At 55.5% G+C, this 21,297-nt stretch overlaps 1 pseudogene; it reads right to left on the bottom strand.

Moving 5' to 3' along the window:
• Positions 1-19,040: 19,040 nt before the first annotated feature.
• On the bottom strand, positions 19,041-21,297 carry LOC121817652 (olfactory receptor 287-like; annotated as a pseudogene).

Here is a 21,297-nt window from a genome sequence, read left to right as displayed (position 1 = left end):
GCCTGTCGCCGGGTGCTGCGAGGTGCTGCTGAGGCCGGGGGGTCAGGGAATCACGCCTGGCTGACACAGCGGAGCAGCAGGCACGGGCGGTCAGGACCACACAGCAGGGCCTCCAAGGTGCCGGGGCTCCAGGCCCCATCCTGAGCCAGCCAGCAGGCCAGGGAGGAGGTGTGGTCAGCCCCTGTGGGACGGCAGCAGTGACGGGAGGTGGGGGGAGGGCAGGCCCCAGGCCAGGCTGAGCTCACATCTGGAGACACCCCTAGGCAGTGCACGGCCTGGATCTGGGGCTCCAGACAGAAGGCGCCAGAATAAAGCCTCAGTGTCACCAGGATACAGCGGGAGCCGGACTCAGGACCGTGCCCAAGGGCAGGATGCAGGCCCAGGAAGGAAGAGGCCAGACACCACCCTCACCCTCAGAGAAAGCCTGAAGCACGCAGGCGGCGACCTGGACAAGAGGGCCAGGCGAGACGAGGCGTTTCCACTGGCTTCATCGCAGCGGGCCAGACGCCAGCGGGGGAGAGCAGGGTCTGGGGCTCGGGGAGGGGGACAGAGGGACGGCCGACCCACTCAGGGCGGGAGGAGCATGGGGACAGGCGGGCGGCCTCAGCTGGGACGGGCGCCTCCCGGCCAGCGGCCTCAGCCCTCAGCCCACCCTTTTCGTTTGAAATTTATTTTAGTTGGAGGCTAATTACTTCACAATACTGTGGTGGCTCTTGCCATACACTGACGTGAATCAGCCGCGGGTGCACACGCATCCCCCACCATGAACCCCCCTGCCACCTCCCTCCCATCCCATCCCTCAGGGTCGTCCCAGTGCACCGGCCCTGAGCGCCCTGCCTCATGCGTCGAGCCTGGGCTGGCGATCTGTCCCACACATGGTGATACGCATGTTTCAATGCTATCTCTCAACTCGCCGTGCCCTCGCCCTCTCCCTCAGAGTCCAAAAGTCTTCTTTACATCTGTGTCTCTTTCACTGTCTCGCATACAGGGTCATCGTTACCATCTTTCTAAATCCCGTGTGTATGTGTTAATAGACTGCATTGGTGTTTTTCTTTCCGACTTACTTCATTCTGTATAATAGGTTCCAGTTTCATCCACCTCATTAGAACTGATTCAAACGTGTTCTTTTTAATGGCTGAGCGACACTCCATTGTGTCTGGGTAGCACAGCTTTCTTACCCGTTCGTCTGCCAGCGGACATCCAGGTGGCTTCCGTGTCCTGCTAGTATAAACAGTGCTCAGCTGCCTCTTGTTGAGGCACGACACTGCGCAGGTCTGAGCCCCAAGACCCTGGTGGGGCTCTCCCTCCCAGACTCTGCAGAGCTGTGGGGCCCCTCCCAGGCCTCCTTGTGTGGGACCCTTGGCTCCAGCCACACCCTGGGCCCTGGCCGCTGCCCAGGACCGTTCTCATCCACTCCAACAGGAGGGTCCTCTAGGTTCAGGCCCACCACCGCCCTCAACGCCCTCACTCCAGGCAGTGCAGCTGCTGGCCCCTCCTCTTCCAAGGGCAGAGCCAGCCCCCCACCCCTCGGCCCAGCCCGGCACCGTCCTCTGCTCCTTCCACACCACCAGCCTGCAGGCTCTGCGACTGCCCTCCTGCACCCCCCCAACGGGGACCCCTGCAGGCCCACCCCGGCCCCCGCCCCTCCCCACCATCCTCCTCAAAGCCCCGTTACCCATCGGACAAAGTCCCAAAGCTGTACCAGGACCCTGCGAGCCAGTGCTCACCAGCCTCCCAGCCTGGTCCCCCAGGGCACCCCGCCTCTCCCCGCCTTCTTCCTTACAGACCAGCAGGACTTGCACACAGAGGCCCCTCAAACCGCCCCAGCTCCCAGGCGTGTCCACAGAGGTGCGTCCACCCACGACGGTCGTTCGTTCCACACACACGCCCCCATCTGAAGGGCAAAGGAAGGCGCCCTGAGGGGTCCACTGTGGGTGGGGCGGGGCCCAGGGTGGGGGGACGTGGGGTGGACCCGGCTGAGCCCGCGCCACCCCACCCTCCATCTGTTTCCTCGGACTCTGGAAACGTGTATTCCCAGTGGCTATGCCTTTCTATCTGCACCATGAAGACGCGGCTGCTACAGCAAAGGAGGCCTGCAGGCCCGGCTCTCCCACTTGCTTGTCGGAGCAGCGGCCAGAAACCAGGGGGTCTGCCCAGCGCACCCCGCTCCACCAGGCAAGACACCCCATCAGCGGTCGGGAGGCTAGCTGCCTCGTGCCAGCGCTCCGCTGCAATGCCAGCTCACGCCGGGACCGCGGCCCCTCCCCTCCCCACCCCACCCGCAGGTCTCCTGTGTCCTTTCTTCCTCCCACGACCCCCAGTGGAGACCAGCTCTCAGGCAGAGTGGACTGGGCACCATGCGCTCTCACCTCTAATTCCCCCCGGACAGTGGTAGAGGGACCCTCTCCACCAAGGGGACAACAGCAGCATTTCAGAAATGGGACCGAGGGTGCTGGCTCAGAGGAGCAGGGACCAGCGAGAAGCCTCCCTGGGGAAGCGGGGAGCGAGGCGTCCACCTGGGGGAGCGGGGAGCGAGGCGTCCACCTGGGGGAGCGGGGAGCGAGGCGTCCACCTGGGGGAGCGGGGAGCGAGGCGTCCACCTGGGGGAGCGGGGAGCGAGGCGTCCACCTGGGGGAGCGGGGAGCGAGGCGTCCACCTGGGGGAGTGGGGAGCGATGTGTCCACCTGCTCCAGGCTCACGTCTTGTTGTTCACTTGCTCAGCCGTGTCCAGCTCTTTGCGGCCCCACGGACCACAGCACACCAGGCTTCCCTGTCCTTAGCCATCTCCCAGAGCTTGCTCAAACTCATGTCCACTGAGTCAGTGATGCCATCCAGCCATCTCATCCTCTGTTGTCCCCCTCTTTTCCTGCCTTTAATCTTTCCCAGCATCAGGGTCTTTTCCAATTAGTCGGTTCTTCACACCAGGTGACCAAAGTATTGGAGTTGCAGCTTCAGCATCAGTCCTCCCAGTGAATAGTCAGGACTGACTTCCTTTAGGATGGACTGGTTGGATCTCTTTGCAGGCCAAGGGACTCCCAAGAATCTTCCAACACCAGAGTTCGAAAGCATCAATTTTTCAGAGCTCAGCCTTTTTTATGGTCCAACTCTCACATCCATACATGACTACTGGAAAAACCATAGTTTGACCAAACAGACCTTTGTCTGCAAAGTATGATAGACTTCGTCTGCTTTTAATACACTGTCTAGGTTTGTCACAGCTTTTCTCCAAGGAGCAAGCGCCTTTTAATTTCATGGCTACAATCGCCATCCAGTGATTTTGGAGCCCAAGAAAATAAACTCTATCACTGTTTCCACTGTTTTCCCATCTATTTGCCATTAAGTGATGGGATCAGATGCCATGATGTTAGTTTCTGAATGTTGAGCTCTCAGCTGGCTTTTTCACTCTCCTCTTTCACTCTCATCAAGACATTCTTTAGCTCCTCTTCGCTTTCTGCCATGAGGGTGGTGTCATCTGCATACCTGAGGCTGTTGATGTTTCTCCCGGGAATCTGGATTCCAGCTTGTGCTTCTTCCAGCCCAAGCGTTTGGCATGATGTTCTCTACATATGTTAATAAGCAGGGTGACAATACATAGCCTTGACATACTCCTTTCCCAATTTGGAACAAGTCTGTTGTTCCATGTCCTGTTCTGACTGTTGCTTCTTGACCTGCATACAGATTTCTCAGCAGGCAGGTAAGGTGGTCTGGTATTCCCATCTCTTTAAGAATTTTCCACAGTTTGTTATGATCCACACAGTTGAAGGCTTTAATGTAGCTCACTAGGGGCTGAAAATGGGGGGTTAGGGAAGGCGGCAAAGCCCAGTGTGACCCTTCAGAACTCCAGAGACAGAGGCCCAGGGAAGACACATCCGGACATCTGAGGGAAAGAGAGGCCCCAGCTCTGGCCCTGGTCCCTCCAGACCGGAGCTCGGGCAGAGCCTCTCTGAGGAACCATCCTACACATGCCCAGAACCAAGGACACTCATGTGGGGCGTGCCAGCCCAGAGACGCTTCCTGAGCATGGATCGAGGACTTGGCTGGGAGATCGGACGTCTAAACAAGAGTGCCAGAGCCTCAGAGGAGACCCAGGCTGGAGAATCAAGCACTTCAAATCAGCGCTTTCCTGGAGGACAACCAGATACGGGGAGTGAACCACGTTTTAATCTCAAAAGCACCAAAGGGACAAGGCTCAGTGAGGAACTGCCAGGCTGGGGGTCGCAGGCGACTGGTGTCTGGCAGAGGTGCCCTGACTCAGCCCTCAGGCAACTGAGGCCCCACAGGCCCCACTGACACAGAGACCCTGCAAACCCACAACCTGCCTGGGAAGCGGCAGCGCGCAGGGGGTGAGGGTGATTCGCACAAGGCCCAGCTCCCTGGGGCCCAGGACAATCAGAACACCATGTGCAGACTTTGACCTCGGCAGGATCACAGACAACCAGCACCACCACGTGTCTGGAAGAAGTAAAAACCAACAAAAATCCCTCCTGGAGGAAGACAACATCAGAGTAAGCGCCAGGCATCCCTTCACATTTTGCTTCAACTGTAATCGTCAGCACAAAATCAAAGACGCTCAGGCGCGAGAGGAGGTGGAAGACCCCGAGCAACGGCCAGGGCCAGACGGGGGAGTTCCACCTGGAGACAGCTGCACTCGTGAGACCCAAGGAGGCGAGGCGAGCAGCAGCGGGCAGACACAGAGGCTGAACAGCCGCGGACGTGACGCGTGGAGGGCGCTCCTCGGACACAGAGGAGGGCGAGCTCGTCCAGTGCACGAGGAACCCGCGCAACGCGGACCCACACTCCCGACGCACGCGGCCCCACTCAGGGGAACGGAAGGCGACACAAAGTGTGTTCCCGACGGCAACAGAAGTAAAATGAAGCTAACGGAAGAGGAGGACGTCTGGGAAGCCCCCAGCTACTTGGAAACAGCACACTTCTAAGTGACCCGTTAGTTAGACAAGACATCAGAAGAGCAATAAGAAAATGTTTTTAAATCAATATAAAAACACAACATATCAAACATTGTGGGATTCCCCTAAAGCAGTACTTAAGAGAGAAATTCACAGCATCAAACACCTATGTTAGGAAAGAAGAAAGGCCTTAAATCAATGAGATCAGCTTCCATATGAAGAAACCAGAAATATAATAATAAACTAAGCACAAAATAAACAGAACAAAGGAAATGATAGAGGTCAGAACAGAAATCAGTGAAATGAAACATGGGGCGGTGGGAGAGAGAAAGAAAGCCAATGAAACCAAAAGCTGCTTCTTCGAGGGCATCGATAAAATTGATATATTTCTACTCAAGCTGATCGGGAAAAAGAAGACGCAAATTAAAAATACCAAGATTGAGAGTGGCGACATCGCTACATATTCTTCAAAGTGTAAGGAAACATTACAAACAACTTTGTGCCAATAAATTTAACAGCTCAGATTAAATAAATAGCTTGAAAAAACACAAAGTACCAACACACTAAGAAGAAACAGGGACCCTAAGTAGCCCTACGTCAGTTAGATTCGCAAATAGAAGCTTCGCCATACCCCCAAAAAAAGTTCAGGAGAGATGGCTTCACTGGTGAATTCCCCAAAGCATTTAAAGGAAAACTAATGCACAAAATTCTCCAGAAAACTGAAGAGCAGGGAATACTTCCCAGCTCATTCTATAAGGCCGGCTTCCCTGGTGGCTCAGAGGGTAAAGCGTCTGCCTGCAGTGCAGGAGACCTGGGTTCAATCCCTGCATTGGGAAGATCCCCTGGAGAAGGAAATGGCAACCCACTCCAGTACTCTTGCCTGGAAAATTCCACGGACAGAGGAGCCTGGTAGGATATAGTCCATGGGGTCTCGAAGAGTCGGACATGACTGAGCAACTTCACTTTCACCTTGATTCAGAGGCAAAAGAGATATTTAAAAAAAAAAAAAAAAAACGAAAGCTACAGGACATATTTCTCCTGAATATACACACAGCCTTTCTAAACAAATTCTAACCCATAGAATCCAACCATGGACACAAGGCATAATGCATCAGGCCCAAGTGTGGCTGGTCCTAACATTTGAAAATCAATTAATGTGACTGATTCCAGATCTTAAAATAACAACAGGCTTTAAAACATCGACAACATAATGACAGATTTTAAAGGCGAAACCGTACAATCATCTCAACAGATGCAGAAAGTCGTGACAAAACTCATTCCTGGAAACCTTCATCCCCGGAAGAGGCTCTCAGCAAACTACTGATAGCTTATGACACACGTGCTCGGTGCTGCCAGACTCACGGCTCCGAAGGAGATCTAACTCTGGGACCAAAGACAGTCTCAGTCACTCAGAACTTTGTGTAGATCTCATTTAAAGTGGAAGCGACAGAAAAAGCTGACACAGACATCAGAAGGGGGCAAGAGAGTACCTGCCTCACTAGTCTAAGTGGGGTTTTGTATACTTCTCAGCCAGCTGCTGAGAATAGACAGAAAATACCTTGAGGCTGTGAGAACTTTGCCCAGACCCTTTCCCATAACATACATCCTGGGATGACATCAGCACAGGATTAATCAGAAGGGAGGGTAACACAGAGCTCAAGGCTGCAGGCGTTTTGCTGAGGCCTTCTTCCACAACATTCATCCAAAGTTCAAAACAGAGGCAAGTCCTTGAACAAGAGATACTGGTGCCTGCAAGGCCTACTTGTCTAAGGCAAAAGAATGAAAAATAAAGAATGTTTACATCCTCCTTAAAGGGGCCTTAGGCTTGGACTCCTTACCAACCTGCCTAAGTTAGCTCTCTCACCACCAACACGAGAACCCCTCCAGTTCAACAAAGCGCATCTGCAGAGTACCGGCCCCAGCACCAAGAACGGGCCGGGGGTCTGCGCCCACTGCCCCCAGGCCACGCTACTGGAGGGTCTCGCCAATCCCGCTCTGCGGGAGAGAAACACAAGGAGTCCAGGCAGGAAAGGGACAAGCTGTTCACAGCTGACACATCCAGCAGAAGGGACGAGGAAACGGGACCATGAAACAGTGAGCAATAAGGCTGCAGACACAGGCCAGTATTCAAAGTCAGCTCTATTTCTATATGCCAGTAACAAGCAATGGAAACTGAAACCGTTTTCGAATGTCTCGAGCAGGTCAATCTTACCAAAGATGTGGAGGGGCCACGCACGGAACCACAGGGCGACGTGGAGGAAATCGAAGGCCGTAGTGGCGGAGGTGCAGCCACACTGTCTCTTTCAAAGACTCAATATTGTTAAGATGACAATCCCCCCAAACTCATCTGTGGATTCAGTGGCCACGGCTCTTGGCGGAACTAGTCTCCGCTCGACCGTGGGGCTGAGGCCCGTCTCCCCCCACGGCTGCGCTCCGCTCCAGAAGGCCGCGGGCATGAGCCCCGCCAACGGCGGCAGGTTGGCCCGGAAAGCGTCGCGTCACGTGGCGTGGCTGAGGGGGGACTGATCGCACGGCCTTCCGTTGTCCTCTGAACATCAGCAAAGATGAGCTGGAGAGGAGCCGGGCGCACTCGGCAGCCCGCAGCTCCTCCGCCCAGACAGCTCTGGCCGACTGCGCACCCTACCCTTCCACTCTTACCTTGTAAAATGTGCTTTTATTCAAATTCCAGAAGAAGGGACTGTAAGGTGAATTCTAACAAAAGTAAACCTTGTCTACTGGTAATGATGAAACTGGTGTTACTAGGAAGAAACTTCACACCATGTGAGGGCAAGGTGTGATGTCTCTCTTTAAAATGCTGTCTTTAGAGCGTTTCTTGTAACACTGGCAACTAAGTCCGGGTTTTGTCTGTGACCAGCAGCAACTCCTGAGACATGCCTGCACTGTGCGCCTCAAGCAGACAGGACCTGCCTCCTCCTCCTGTGTCAGTACCTGATACAGTGTGCCCAGGACACAGCCAGACACACTTGCCCATTAGCTGGCCAAGGACCTGGCTCCGGGTGCGCAGGGCGCGGTCAGGTTCCCTCCCTCTCTCAGGAAGCGCGGTCTGGGAGCAGGGGGCCAGCCCAGGCCCCATCACCACCTCCTTTTCCCCTTCTTGAAAACGCAGGTGCAAACAGCGCTGCTGACTATGAGCGCCGCGTGCCCGGCAGGGCTGCAGCACTCACTCACTGCAGGAAGCTCACAGCCGCTGACACGGACGCCTCTTCCCTCCCAGCTCCGGGCACCTCCATTCTGCTCTGCTGCTGTGAGCGAGACTCCTGCTGATGCCTCATGTGAGTGGAGCCAGCACCGTCTGCCCTCTGTGTCCAGCTTACTTCACTGAGCACGACGTCTTCCAGGGTCATCCATGTTGTCACTAACAGCAGGATTTATTTCTTTTTTAAGGGTGAATAATAGGCTATTATATGCACAGCAAAGAAAACCATCAAGTAAATGAAAAGACAACCTAGAAAAATACTTTGCAAATGACAGCCACTGTGGAAAAAGCATTGCACTTCCTCAAAAAATTAAAAATAAAACTACCATATGATCCAGAAACTCCACTCCTGAGTGTATATCCAAAACAGAACAGACACATACACCCCAGTGTCCACAGCAGCTCTCCTCACAGTAGCCAAGACGTGGAGACAAGCCAAGCGTCCACTGACTGATGACTGGATAAAGAAGGCGTGGTTCACGTGCACAGTGGAGCCCCACTCGGCCTTAAAGATGGAAGAACGCCATTGGCAGCACCATGCATGGACCCAGGGACCATCACACTAAGTGAAATGAGTCAGACAGAGACAGACAGACGTCACATGATATAACTCACGTGTGGAGCCTAAAAATGATACAGATGAATGTATTTACAAAACAGAAACAGACCCACAGACGTGGAAAATATGGTTAGGGAAGGGGAAACAGGGCTGAGGGATAAATTAAGCTTGGGGGCGGCCGCCCACTCCAGCGCTCCTGCCTGGGGAATCCCACGGACAGAGGAGCCAGGTGGGCTGCAGTCCACGGGGTCGCTGAAGAGCCAGACACGACTGGGCGACTTCACTCTCACTTTTCACTTTCATGCACTGGAGAAGGCAACGGCCACCCACTCCAGTGTTCCCGCCTGGGGAATCCCACGACTGAAGTGACTCAACAGCAGCAGCAACATACACCCACTACTATAAAGAAATCAGACGACAAGGACCCACTGTGCGGCACAGGGGACTATGTCTAATGCCTTGCAATAACCTGTGACGGGAAACCACCTGGAAAGGAATGCACACACACACACACATATGTGTAACTGAGTCCCTTTATTTTACACCTGAAGTGTGAGTCAGCTATACTTCAATTAAAAAAGAATTAAATTTTAAAGAGGAAAAAACAACACGTGTCTACCTGTTGCGCTGCCCCTTCCCGCCCGGCTGCCTCCCCGTGGCGGGACCGCGGCCCTTCGTTGCCGCGCGAGGAAGCGGTGGACAGAGGCTCAGGCAGGGTCGGCGCTGTGCTCGGGGTGCAGCCGTGCGCCTCCTCTGCAAAGAGGCTCCACCCCTGCTTCGTCCTGCCAGGAGGCCAGCACGCCAAGCACACTGAGCTGCGGGGGCGGCCTGACCACACCCACATCGGGAACCGAGCGCAGGCCCACGGGGCCTCTGGGAGGGGGGGCAAGACCCCGCCCCAGCTCCTGGCAACGGCAACGTTGCCTCAGGCGGTCCCGTGGGCAGTGACTGCGCGGGCCTAAGCCATCACCTGCTCACGGCAACACTATGGCCGCAGAGACACATCTGCTTTGAAGTGAGCTTGTTAGCCAAGCACATGCACTCCAGATGGAGAGGCTGGGGGAGCATATTGAGGACATGGCTGGAAGGCGACCCTCAGACCAGGTCAATGCTGAACATCAGCAGGACCACCCCACTGCCATCCTTTGGGCCACTGGGAATGAACAGGAAGCTGCGTTCTGCTCTCCTGAACCCAAGACCAAGGGAGGTCTGACTTCTATCCTAACGGCAAACAAGCAAGCCGGCAGACCCACTTCCTTAGTCTTCAGCTCAGCTCAGTTCAGGCGCCCAGTCGTGGCCGACTCTCGCGACCCCATGAATCGCAGCACGCCAGGCCTCCCTGTCCATCACCACCTCCCGCAGTTCACCCAGACTCATGTCCATCGAGTCCGTGATGCCATCCAGCCATCTCATCCTCGGTCGTCCCCTTCTCCTCCTGCCCCCAATCCCTCCCAGCATCAGAGTCTTTTCCAATGAGTCAACTCTTCGCATGAGGTGGCCAAAGTACTGGAGCTTCAGCTTCAGGATCATTCCTTCCAAAGAAATCCCAGGGCTGAGCTCCCTCAGAATGGACTGGTTGGATCTCCTTGCAGTCCAAGGGACTCTCAAGAGTCTTCTCCACCACCACAGTTCAAAAGCATCAATTCTTCAGCGCTCAGCCTTCTTCACAGTCCAACTCTCACATCCATACATGACCACAGGAAAAACCATAGCCTTGACTAGATGGACCTTTGTTGACAAAGTAATGTCTCTGCTTTTGAATATACTATCTAGGTTGGTCATAACTTTCCATCCAAGGAGTAAGCGTCTTTTAATTTCATGGCTGCAGTCACCATCTGCAGTGATTTTGGAGCCCCCAAAATAAAGTCTGACACTGTTTTCACTGTTTCCCCATCTATTTCCCATGAAGTGATGGGACCAGATGCCATGATCTTCATTTTCTGAATGTTGAGCTTTAAGCTGACTTTTTCACTCTCCTTCACTTTCATCAAGAGGCTTTTTAGTTCCTCTTCACTTTCTGCCATAAAGGTGGTGTCACTTGCATATCTGAGGTTATTGATATTTCTCCCGGCACTCTGGATTCCAGCTTGTGCTGCTTCCAGCCCAGCGTTTCTCACGATGTCCTCTGCATAGAAGTTAAAGCAGCACAGTATGATACACACCCTCCACGATGATCAAAATGAAGACAGACGGTGCTACGTGTCAGTAAGGATTCGGGTCACACCTGCACCCTTGAAGGGACTAGAAAGCGCAGCACTCACCGGGAAGACAGTGATCTGCAAAGGCAGACACACTGGCCTGGGACCCAGCAGTTTCGCTCGTGCACACACACCCAACAGAACTGCACGAGTGTTCTTCTCAAAGACATTATCATCAGAGCAACATACTTCATAATCAATCGCAAATGGCCAGGCACAAAAGACCACGTTCTGTATGATCCCACTTAGATAAAAATGAAAAAAAAAGGCAAAATGAATCTGATAGGTGGTCAAGATTGTGGCTGCCCTTGGGGACCCCCAGGGGAAGGAGGCATTGGGATCTGGGGCTCCAGCCTCATCAGGTTCTTGGTCCGGTATATACAGGTGGAAGAAGGGTGACCTGCACACACTGAGGTCAGCTGGTCTTCTTCCTGGGTGTGCCCTGAGGCCGCCAGCAGACCCACCAGACTGGGAAGCGGGAGGAGGAGACGGTCCAGCTCTCGCTCAACCTTCCCCTCCCACGGCCCTGCCTCCCAGCAGACACCCCCCACTCTCAGGAGGGGCACTGCCTGCCTGGGAGGCAATTGCTTGTTTGAAATTAATTGTCTCCTCCAAGCTGAACCCCAGAAGGATTCGATGTCATTGTTAATTGGGAAGGTCCTCACTGTCCTCAGCGTGACATCCTGGCATGTCGCCCGAGCCTAATGAGCCAGAACATCCCCCACCTGCTGACCCCAGGCCTTCACCTGCCTCTTTTTAATGACGCCTCAGGGCAGGCAGCCCCTCAGCGCCCAGCTCCAAAAACTTCTCGTTATTCTGGACCAGAATGCTCATCAACTGTGAGTTGATTGGGCACAAAGGGGATTCTAAGGATTCCCCAGCTGCCTGAGGAACACAAACTTTTCTCAAAACAGAACTCAGAAGAAAGACATTCCCTTGGGTGCAGCAGGTCAGGGAAGAGGCACTTGATGAGCAGCCGCCCCAGGCTCCGCTGCACAGGCTGCCGAGCTGGGGGGCGGAGACAGCCTGCCCTCAGCTCTTGGCCCTTGAGCAGGACGCCTGCTGCCCAGAGAAGCATGTGGGGACAGACACCGTGGACACACGTCTGCAGGAAGCTGGACAAACGAGGCTTGGAAATCCAACACAGGCAAAAACCCAGACACTGTCAGGGCCTGCTGCCAGCAAGGGGCTGGCACCTCCTGGCCCAGCAGGTGTCCCCCTGCAGGTGTCGCCTGGCTCAGCAGGTGTGTCCTGGTCAGCACCTCCTTGGGAGAAAGCTGCAGCTGAGTTCCAGTGTGTGGGCTTGAAGCTGCTCATTCCAAATCCCTCTGAGGGTGGGCACAGGGATTCCATGTCTGTAGGTTTTTCCTAGGCCCTGGGGGAATTACTGCAATTGTCCAGAGTCTCAAACATCTCTCTCCCAACCTGGTGCAGGGACTCCCACTCCCCTTCTCACAAGCCCCAGCCCCAGCGCCTCACCAAACCACTCTATCTCCGCCACGTGAGCCCCAGTGCCTCAGCCAGGCTGAGCAGAGGCAGGGCTGCTGCAGGGGGCACCTCCTCCCTCAGCCCTGCGCAACCCTCCCTGGGACCGCTCCTCCCAGCCTCCCAAGCTGCTGCTGCCTCACAGTCCCAGTCTCTCAGCATCAGGGGCCCAGGCCCCTCATCCAAGGCCTCTTTCTCCGTACCCTCTGTGGGCTGTCAGTCCTGCGGTTTTCTCTGGAACATTCTTCAATGCTCCTGAAGTCCAGAACCGCGTCCAGCTGCTCCGTCACCATCTCCACTTGGATTCGGCCTTGCGGGCTTGACGTGTCCACGTGCGTGCTCAGTCGTGTCCAACTCTCGTGACCCCACAGACCGCAGCCCACCAAACTCTTCCGTCCATGGGATTCTCTAGGCAACAGTACTGGAGTGGATAGCCATTTCCTTCTCCAGGGGCTCTTCCTGACCCAGGAATCAAACCTGGGTCTCCTGCATTGCAGGCAGATTCTTTAGCGACTGAGCTACGAGGGCATGGACTCCTCAAATCCCCCAAACCTGCTCTATCCCCAGCTGTCTCTCCTCTGTAAATGGCGTCCGTCCCTCCAGCTGCCCAGGACCCATATGGCCCTTGGCGCTTCGCTCTGTCTCATCCCCACTGTCAGCCACAGCAGGCCCGGCGGGTCTACTGTCGGAACCTTCAGCACCCTGCGGCTTCTCCCTCCGTCACTGCGGTCCTGCCCCATCACCATTACTGGTCATTTGAATTTTTGCCACGGCTGCCACCATTCAAGTGTCTTCTCGGTGCAGCTGCCAGAGGGAGCCTTGCCAGCACAGAAAGATCACATCGCCCCTCCACTCACCTTGGATGTCACCAAAGTCTTCCAGCCCACTCAGAGCACAGCTAAGGCCTCATCACAGCCTGCAAGACCCCACATAACCTGAGTCCCCTCTGACCTCATCTCCCCCTGCTGGACCCCTGAGTCACCTGGTTCCAGAGACTTCACAGCTACTGCTGTTCCTCACACATTCTGGAAATACTCCTGCCCTGTGTGGAGGGGAAAGGGGAGAGGGGAAGCAGTGGGAAAGAAACAGAAAGAAGAAGAGGAGGGGATGAATGCCTGGGTGGATGGATGGACAGACAGATGAATAGTGGATGGGTGGGTGGCCGGTGGATGGAAGGACAGAAAGATCAGAGGACGCACGGAGGGATGGACGGATGGTGGATGGTGGATGGGTGGACAGACAGAACAGTGGATGCATGGATGGATGGACAGGTAAAGAGTGGGCAGGTGGACCGGTGGATGGATGGTGGATGACCGGGCCCGTGGGGGGTGGACGACAGTGCTGACAGCGGGACATGGGTAAATGCCACTGACCCCTGCCCTCAAGAGGCTCACAGTCGGGGAAACTGACACTTGCCAGGAAGACACTGTGTGTTGCTTCCCATCCCACAGGTGACTTAGGATAGAGTCAGGAGTCACCCAACACAGCTTAGGGGACGGAGGGCCCTATTCACAGTCTCAGAGACGACCCTCAGACCAGATGGTCCAAACAGAAACCAAGATCAGACACAGCCACGTCCACAAAACCCAAGGAGTCCACGGTAACACCTGGGGCACCAGCTTGCACTTAGGGGAAGAGTGTGTTAGTCAGACAGCTGCGTCCAACTCTCTGTGACCCCATGGACTGTAGCCTGCCAGGCTCCTCTGTCCACGGAATTCTCCAGAGGAGCCTGCCAGGCTCTTGTCCACGGAATTCTCCAGAGGAGCGTGCCAGGCTCCTGTCCACGGAATTCTCCAGACAAGAACGCTGGATGGGTTGCTACTCCCTTCTGCAGGGGATCTTTCCAACCCAGGGATCAAACCCTAGTCTCCTGAATTGCAGGCAGATTCTTTACTGTCTAAGAAACCAGGGAAGCCCATTTTAGGATGAAGGTGTGCCTCAAAAGCCAGTGGAGTCCTTCAGCCACAGGCTGTCTACTGGGGAGGCAGTGGGCAGGTCCCGCACATGACGGGCCCTGTGGCTCCGCAGGGGCTTCAGTCGCCCCGAGAATGGATGTGGGGCCCCTGGGAACACAGGGTGGAAGAGGCAAGCCACGAGCTGAGGCTTAAAAAAGAGTGCGGTGTCAGTAGAAGAGGGAAGGGTGTTCCCAAGAGTGGGGCCAGACTGCAGGCAGCTGCTGCATGGTGCGAGCGTGTCCTGATGTGGCCAGGGTGATGAGAGATACTCAGAGGCTCCACCATCCCCTAGACGGCAGCCAGAGAGTTCCGCCCTCCGCTCTTCACCCCACATCTGGGTGTCAGCACCCTGAGGCTTCCTCCCCACCTGTGCAGCCACATTCTCATCATGTTCCTGCTTCTTACCGAATTCTACAAGGCCAGCATCACCCTAATACCAGAATCAAAGATGCCACAAGAGAGGAAAACTACAGATCAATCTCTCTCATGATCATAGATGTAAAAATCATAAACAAAATATCAGCAAATCAAACCCAAAATGCCTTTTAAAAAATTATATACCACAACCAAGTGAAATTTATTCCAGGTTGGAAATCTGAAAATCAACTAATGTAATCTACCATATAAAGTCTAAAGATGAAAAATCATCTGATTATACCACTCGATGGAAAAAAAAGCATTTGACAAAATCCAACAACCATTCAAATTTTTTTCTAAAAATGCTCAGCAAACTAGGAATGGAAGAGAACCTCCTCAACTTGATTTAAAAAATCTGCAAAAAAATGTCGCACTTCACTGTGAAAACCTAAATATCCTCCTCCCTGAGACCGGAAAAAAGGCAAAAATGTACCGCCTCATCAATTATAGTCGGTATCATACGGGAAGTCCTAGCTAATGTAATAAGACACGAAAAGGAAATAAAAGTATATCAATTGAAAAGAAAGAAAGAAAATTATTTTGCAAATAAAATTTAGAAAAACAATTTTTAAAGATGTATGTAACTAATAATTACAGCAAGGTTGCAGGATACAAGGTTAATATATAATATCAATTGCTTTTATATATGCCTATATAACAACAACAAACAATTAGAATGTGAAACTAAAAACAATTCCATTTACACAAACATAAAAAAACTGAAACACTTAGGTATACTTAGGTATAACATGAAGTGTACAAGACCTATATGAGAGGAAATTAGAAAACGCTGATGAATAAAATCAAAGAGACTCTAAATAAATGGAGAGATAGTCCATGTTCATGGATAGAAAGACTCAAGTTGTTAAGATGCCAGTTCTTCTCAGTCTTATTTATACATTCTGAGTGGTTCTAATCAGAACTCTAGCAAGTTAATTTGCAGAGACCAACAAACTGATTGTAAAGTTTAGCATCACAACAGTGGAGGCAGCAAAGTTGGAGGACTGACACCAGTCACCTCCAGACTTATTACAAGGCTTCAGAAATCAAGACGGTGCGGTACTGTCGGTAAAGAGGAGACAAGCAGAGTGATGGAACAGAAACAGAGAGCCTAGAACTAGGTCCACACAAGTGTAGTCAACTGCTCTTTGATACGGGGGCAAAGGAAACACAGTGAAGTAAAGACAACCTCTTCACTGAATATGGCCCTGGAACAACAGGGAATCCAACGCACAAAGAGAGAAAGAATCTAGACAGTGGCCTTACACATTTCAACCAGAAAGTTAATCCAGAATAGATCTCAGAACTAAATTTAAAATGCAAAACTATGAAACTTCCAGACGGTAACAAGAGAAAATCAAGGTTACCTTGGGTTTGGTGGTAACTTTCTAAGACACCTCAAAAGCACAAGCCATGAAATAAAAAGTTGAGATGTCAAACAGTATTAAGAATAAATACTTCTTCCCTGCAAAAGACACAGCCAAGAGTGGAAAAGGCAAGCTACAGGCTAGAAAACGTTTCCAAGAGATATCTGACAAAGGGCTTGTATCCAAAATATACAAAGTTCAACAGCAAGAAAACAACTCAGTTTTAAAATGTGCAAGAGATCTGAACAGACACCCCACCAAGGATGTTACGTAGAAGGCAAACAGGCATGTGAAAAGATGCTTATTAAGGACTATCGATTAAAGCAACCAGGAGGCACCACTGAACACTCAGCAGAATGTCTAAAACCCAAAACGTTGCCAATGTGCTGTGACCACCACCCCACATGCAGGCAGGAGGGGCTGGGGAGGGAGGCAGTTCCCAGAGAGGCGGCCCAGGGCCCCCCTCCCTGGTCCCCAGACCACACTCCCCGGGGAATCTCTAAAGTGTTTCCCACTTCCAGACTCTGCGAGAGCAAAGGCATGGTTCTGAGCATCCCTTTCAGCTTTTAAATACCACCTAATTCCCAAACCTGAGGAGGTGCCTAGGACAGGGCCTCCAGGACGCAAAGTCCTCCCCAGGGACTCGCAGGCCCTCGGGACAAAAGGAGCCAAGGGCTGTGCCTGGCCCCTCCCTTCCTCTGCCAAGGAACGTCCTCGGGGCCTGGGAGCATCTGGAGGCTGGGTCTCTGCCTTCCCCCAGGCGGGAAGACAGGGGCAACAGTCCACATCCTGACCTGCACCAGGAGGGCTGGAACCCACAGCCCTGAGCAGAGAAATCCTCCACGACTGGCTGAGAATAAGGGCAAAAGGGCAGGGGTGGGGCACAGGGCGGGGCTGTGGGCTGGAGAGGGGGCGGGTGGGAGAATGGATCTTGCGGGGAAGGGTGCCAAGCTAACTTGGGGTGTTCCGAACTTACCCCATCAGCTTACCAAACATGGGAACTGATGACATTGGGACACTTTCATTCATTATTTGCAAAATAACTTCACAAAGCACAAAGACAACCTAAGCATCATTACCCACAGACGACAGACGAATGTGTCCTGCCCTGGCCTCCGGGGAAGGGCCTCCAGGACCCTGACTTCTCCTCTGCAGTGGGAGCGGCTCTTCAGCTGGGCAGACGCCACGCACTCCTGCAGGGACCCTCCTGTCGCGCGCCTGGCTCACAGCAAGGAGAAGCCGTCGGAGTGCCCCGCCTGCAGTTCCTTCTGGGGGGGAGACCAGATGGCGAGCAGGTGAAGGGCAGGGGCACCAATCGGCACCCTCAGGCCGAGGTGGGTGGCCAGGGGCAGTTTTAAGTGGGTGGAGGGTCTTCAATGAGCTCCAGAGGTCACGCTCCAGCTGAGGTTGAGGGGTCAGAAGACCCACCAGCTGCGGGGGCTCCAGCACCCCCAGAGGCCCCCGAGCACACCAGCAGCACCAGGCAGGCCTGGGGCGCCCTGCACAGTGGCCCTGGGCCCACGCCCGTCCCTGAGCCCATGCCCGTCCCTGAGGGACAGCTGTGCCGCCCGTGGCCCAGGGCAGCTCAGGGCTGGGGCTCCCTCACTCTCCACCTGGCTGGCAGGAATCCAGCCCTCTCGGGGGCCCTGAGGCTGGACGATCAGCGTGGACGCTGGTGGAGGGCACCAGTAGTGCGCCATGCGTGTGTGTGTGTGTGTGTGTGTGTGAGTGTGTGTGGCAGGAGGGAGTGTTTCTGTGTGTGTGTGTGTGTGTGTAGTCACTTCAGTCGTGTCTGACTCTCTGTGACCCCAGGCGCTGCAGCCCACCAGGCTCCTCTGCCCATAGGCTTTCCCAGGCCAAGAATACTGGAGTGGGTTGCCATTTTCTTCTCCAGGGGGTCTTCCCGACCCAGGGATCTAACCCGCATCTCTTGCGTCTCCCGCATTGCCAGCCAGGTTCTTCACCACTAGAGCCCCCTGGGGAGCCCAGTCCATCACGCTGCCTGAATGAAAGAGAAACATCAGCCTCCCTGTCAGGCCCTATTTTCAGCACTGGAGACACACCAACTCCTTTAGCACTCAAAGGGCTCCGTGGGATCACACTCTCACAATCCCCACACAGCGGTGAAGACACAGAGGTTCAGAGTGGCCACATGACCGGCATAAGTCACACTGACAGACAGTTGCATCCAGACTCCCAGCTTCAGCTGCTGCTGCTGCTAAGTCGCTTCAGTCGTGTCCGACTCTGTGCGACCCCACAGACGGCAGCCCACCAGGCTCCCCCGTGCCTGGGATTCTCTGGGCAAAAACTCTGGAGTGGGTTACCATTTCCTTCTCCAATGCGTGAAAGAGAAAAGTGAAAGTGAAGTTGCTCAGTCTTGTAGGACTTTTCGTGACCCCATGGACTGCAGCCCACCAGGCTCCTCCGTCCATGGGATTTTCCAGGCGAGAGTGCTGAGCCGGCTTTAATTCCTCGCATGCTCCCAAGACACCTCCTGATGCGCTGCAGGGCCAGACCAGGCCCCTCGCTGAGCCTCTGGGCCCCCGAGGACCTTGTGTGGCTCATCCACTCAGAGACCTCACCAAGCCCCCTCCGTCCGGGGCCCGCAGGTTCCACCACCCGGCCCCCAGGAGGGTGTGAGACCTGGTGGTGCGCTCTGAAGCTCAACTAAGTGAGGCGCACCGCACACTGGCCCCAACAGCCGCCACAGGCTGCCAGGCTTCCGCGGAGATTTACACCCTGTTTCTCTGGGTTCTCCCCTTTCTGGACCACCTCCCCAGCCTCCACTGAGGGACAGCTCACCGGGTGCCGGCACCAGCAGCAGAGAGAAATCCAAAGTGTGAGGCGGCCCGCTGCTTCCTGACAAGGGCCGTCAGCCCCAAGGGCTCCGTCCTGACAAGGGCCGTCAGCCCCAAGGCCCAGACCAAGCAGGGGCTCAAGCCCCACAGTTGCTGCTGCGGCCGGGGCAGGCGCCGCCTCCCTGGCCTGCCCAAGGGCCCCGCAGGCGGTGAGATCGGAAGCCATTTCCAGGGCAGAGAGGCCCCAGGGCCTCAGGTCCCCGCACCCCCTCCCGCAGAGCCTCCTCCACATCCTCGTTCCTCGACATCCTCAGCGCCGGGGTGCCGATGGCGTTGAGCGCGGTGACAGCCCTGGTCAGGTCCAGCGAGCTCTCCGCCAAGGTCCTCACGTGCAGGAAGACAGCTGGGCCACACCGGACGAGGACCACCGCGAGGCGGGAGGCGCAGGCGCAGGGGGCCCGGCGCCGGCCCGGCACCGAGGGCGCCCAGACGAGGGCGACCAGACGAGGGCGACCACGATGTGGGCGTAGGAGACCAGCGTGAGGACGCCCAGCGTGGTGACGTAGCAGACCAGCGTGACGACGCCCAGCGTGGTGACGTAGCAGGCCAGCGTGAGGACGCCCAGCGTGGTGACGTAGCAGACCAGCGTGAGGACGCCCAGCGTGGTGACGCAGGAGCCCAGGATGACGCAGAAGCCGCACGACCCAGGGCGCAATGTCTCAGAAGTGGTTGATGACCCACGAGCCACAGGAGAGGCGGCCGATGAGGGCCGCGGGCACGGTGATGGCCGAGAAGCCCAGGGCCAGGAGCCCAGGGCCAGGCGGCCAGAGAGCCCGGACATCAGAAAGCTGCCACAGCGCAGCGGCAGGCAGACGGCTGGGTAGCGGTCATAGGCCATGCGGCCAGCAGGAGTCCTCGGGGCGGCCGAGAGAAGACGAAGTGCGCCTGCACAGCGCAGCCCGAGAAGGAGATGGCTCCGCTGCGCGCGGTGAAGACGGCCAGCGTCTTGGGCACGAAGCCGTGGTGAACCAGATCTCCAGGAAGGAGAGGTTGCAGGGGGGAAGGCACATGGGCACCTGCAGGCGCCGGTGTGCCCCGACCAGCGAGAGGATGGCCAGGTTCCCGGCCCTGTGCGCACGTAGGTGAGCAGGAAGAGCCCCACGTGCAGGCCCCGGGGCCCCGGGAACCCCAGCAGGATGATCAGGCCCCCAGCGGACAGGTTCTGGCTGCGGCCCCAGGCCATGACACCCATCAGGACACAGGCCCCGTGAGGCCAGCAAGAGGGACCGCCAGCCAGAAGCCCTCCGGGGGGCTTAGGAGAAGAGGTCCCCTCCCCGCTCTCGATCTACTCACCTTGCCCTCTAAGCCCAGGGCCCCAGACCGGCCTGGGACAGTGGGCGGGAAGCACCGGCTGCAGGGGAGCGGCCCGGGGCGCTGCGTGGGCTCGGACCCGGCCGTTTGCCACCTGGAGTTCTTGTTCTGGACTCCTTGTCACCTGCCGGCCAGGGAGGGTCCTTGGTCTAGATTCCTTCCTTGGGGCTGTCCTTATTCTAGACTCCTCATGGGGGTGGGGGCGTTTCCTTATCCTAGAAGCTGCAAAAGGGCAGTGTCAGCTTTTCACAAATGAAAGTACATATGGCCCAATTTAGGGCATTTTTATCCAACAAAGCGGATTGATTCCTAGTAAAGCATTCCTATCGCGGTGTGCCATGAAACCGCCCCGTCCCTGAGGATGACCGCCTCAGAAGCACCCCGGGGGAGCCATTCTACTCGACAGGCAGGAAAGCCAGAGGCAGACGGCTGTCACCAGCACCCCTCCGGCCGCAGCTGAGGTCGCTGGGTGGGGCAGGAGGCCGATGGGAGAAGCTCTCAGCCCCTCGGTGCCACCCACCACTTCTCAGAACCGTCGGCGGGCCTCAACCTCACCGACAAGAGCCCAGAGTCCAGAACCAGCAGCCACCACATGGCTGGCAGGGTGGGGCCGGGTGAGGTCTACGTGTCCACGTACTGGCCCACTGGACACAAGGGCTCCTGAGGTGGTGCCCACCGTCCCCGCCCCTGCACAGCACACACTCGCCCCACACACATGTGGGCACCGCTTACTCTCAGAAGCCTGGTCCCAGACCAGCCTCCTGCTCCTGGAGCGCTAGCCCCATTCCAAATGGACTTGGGGTCCCTTGGTGTTTCACAGTGACTGCCCTGCTCACCCCAGAGTCTGGGCATAGATCAGGAACTCGTCTAGGGGTCCCGCCCAAGTTCCCCTTTGCTTTCCTGGGGCACCTTTAAAATAACCCCTCGGGGTTGAGCAGGGGAAGGGCGCCCACCCCAGCCACCTGGCTCCCTGCTGTCTACTGCCGCCGGTGACCTGGGCAGGAAGACGCTCACTGCCTCTAT

Source organism: Ovis aries, chromosome 22 (genome assembly GCF_016772045.2).
Source record: "Ovis aries strain OAR_USU_Benz2616 breed Rambouillet chromosome 22, ARS-UI_Ramb_v3.0, whole genome shotgun sequence".
Taxonomy (NCBI): Eukaryota; Metazoa; Chordata; class Mammalia; order Artiodactyla; family Bovidae; genus Ovis; species Ovis aries.
This window is presented reverse-complemented; position numbering and strand designations above follow the sequence as displayed.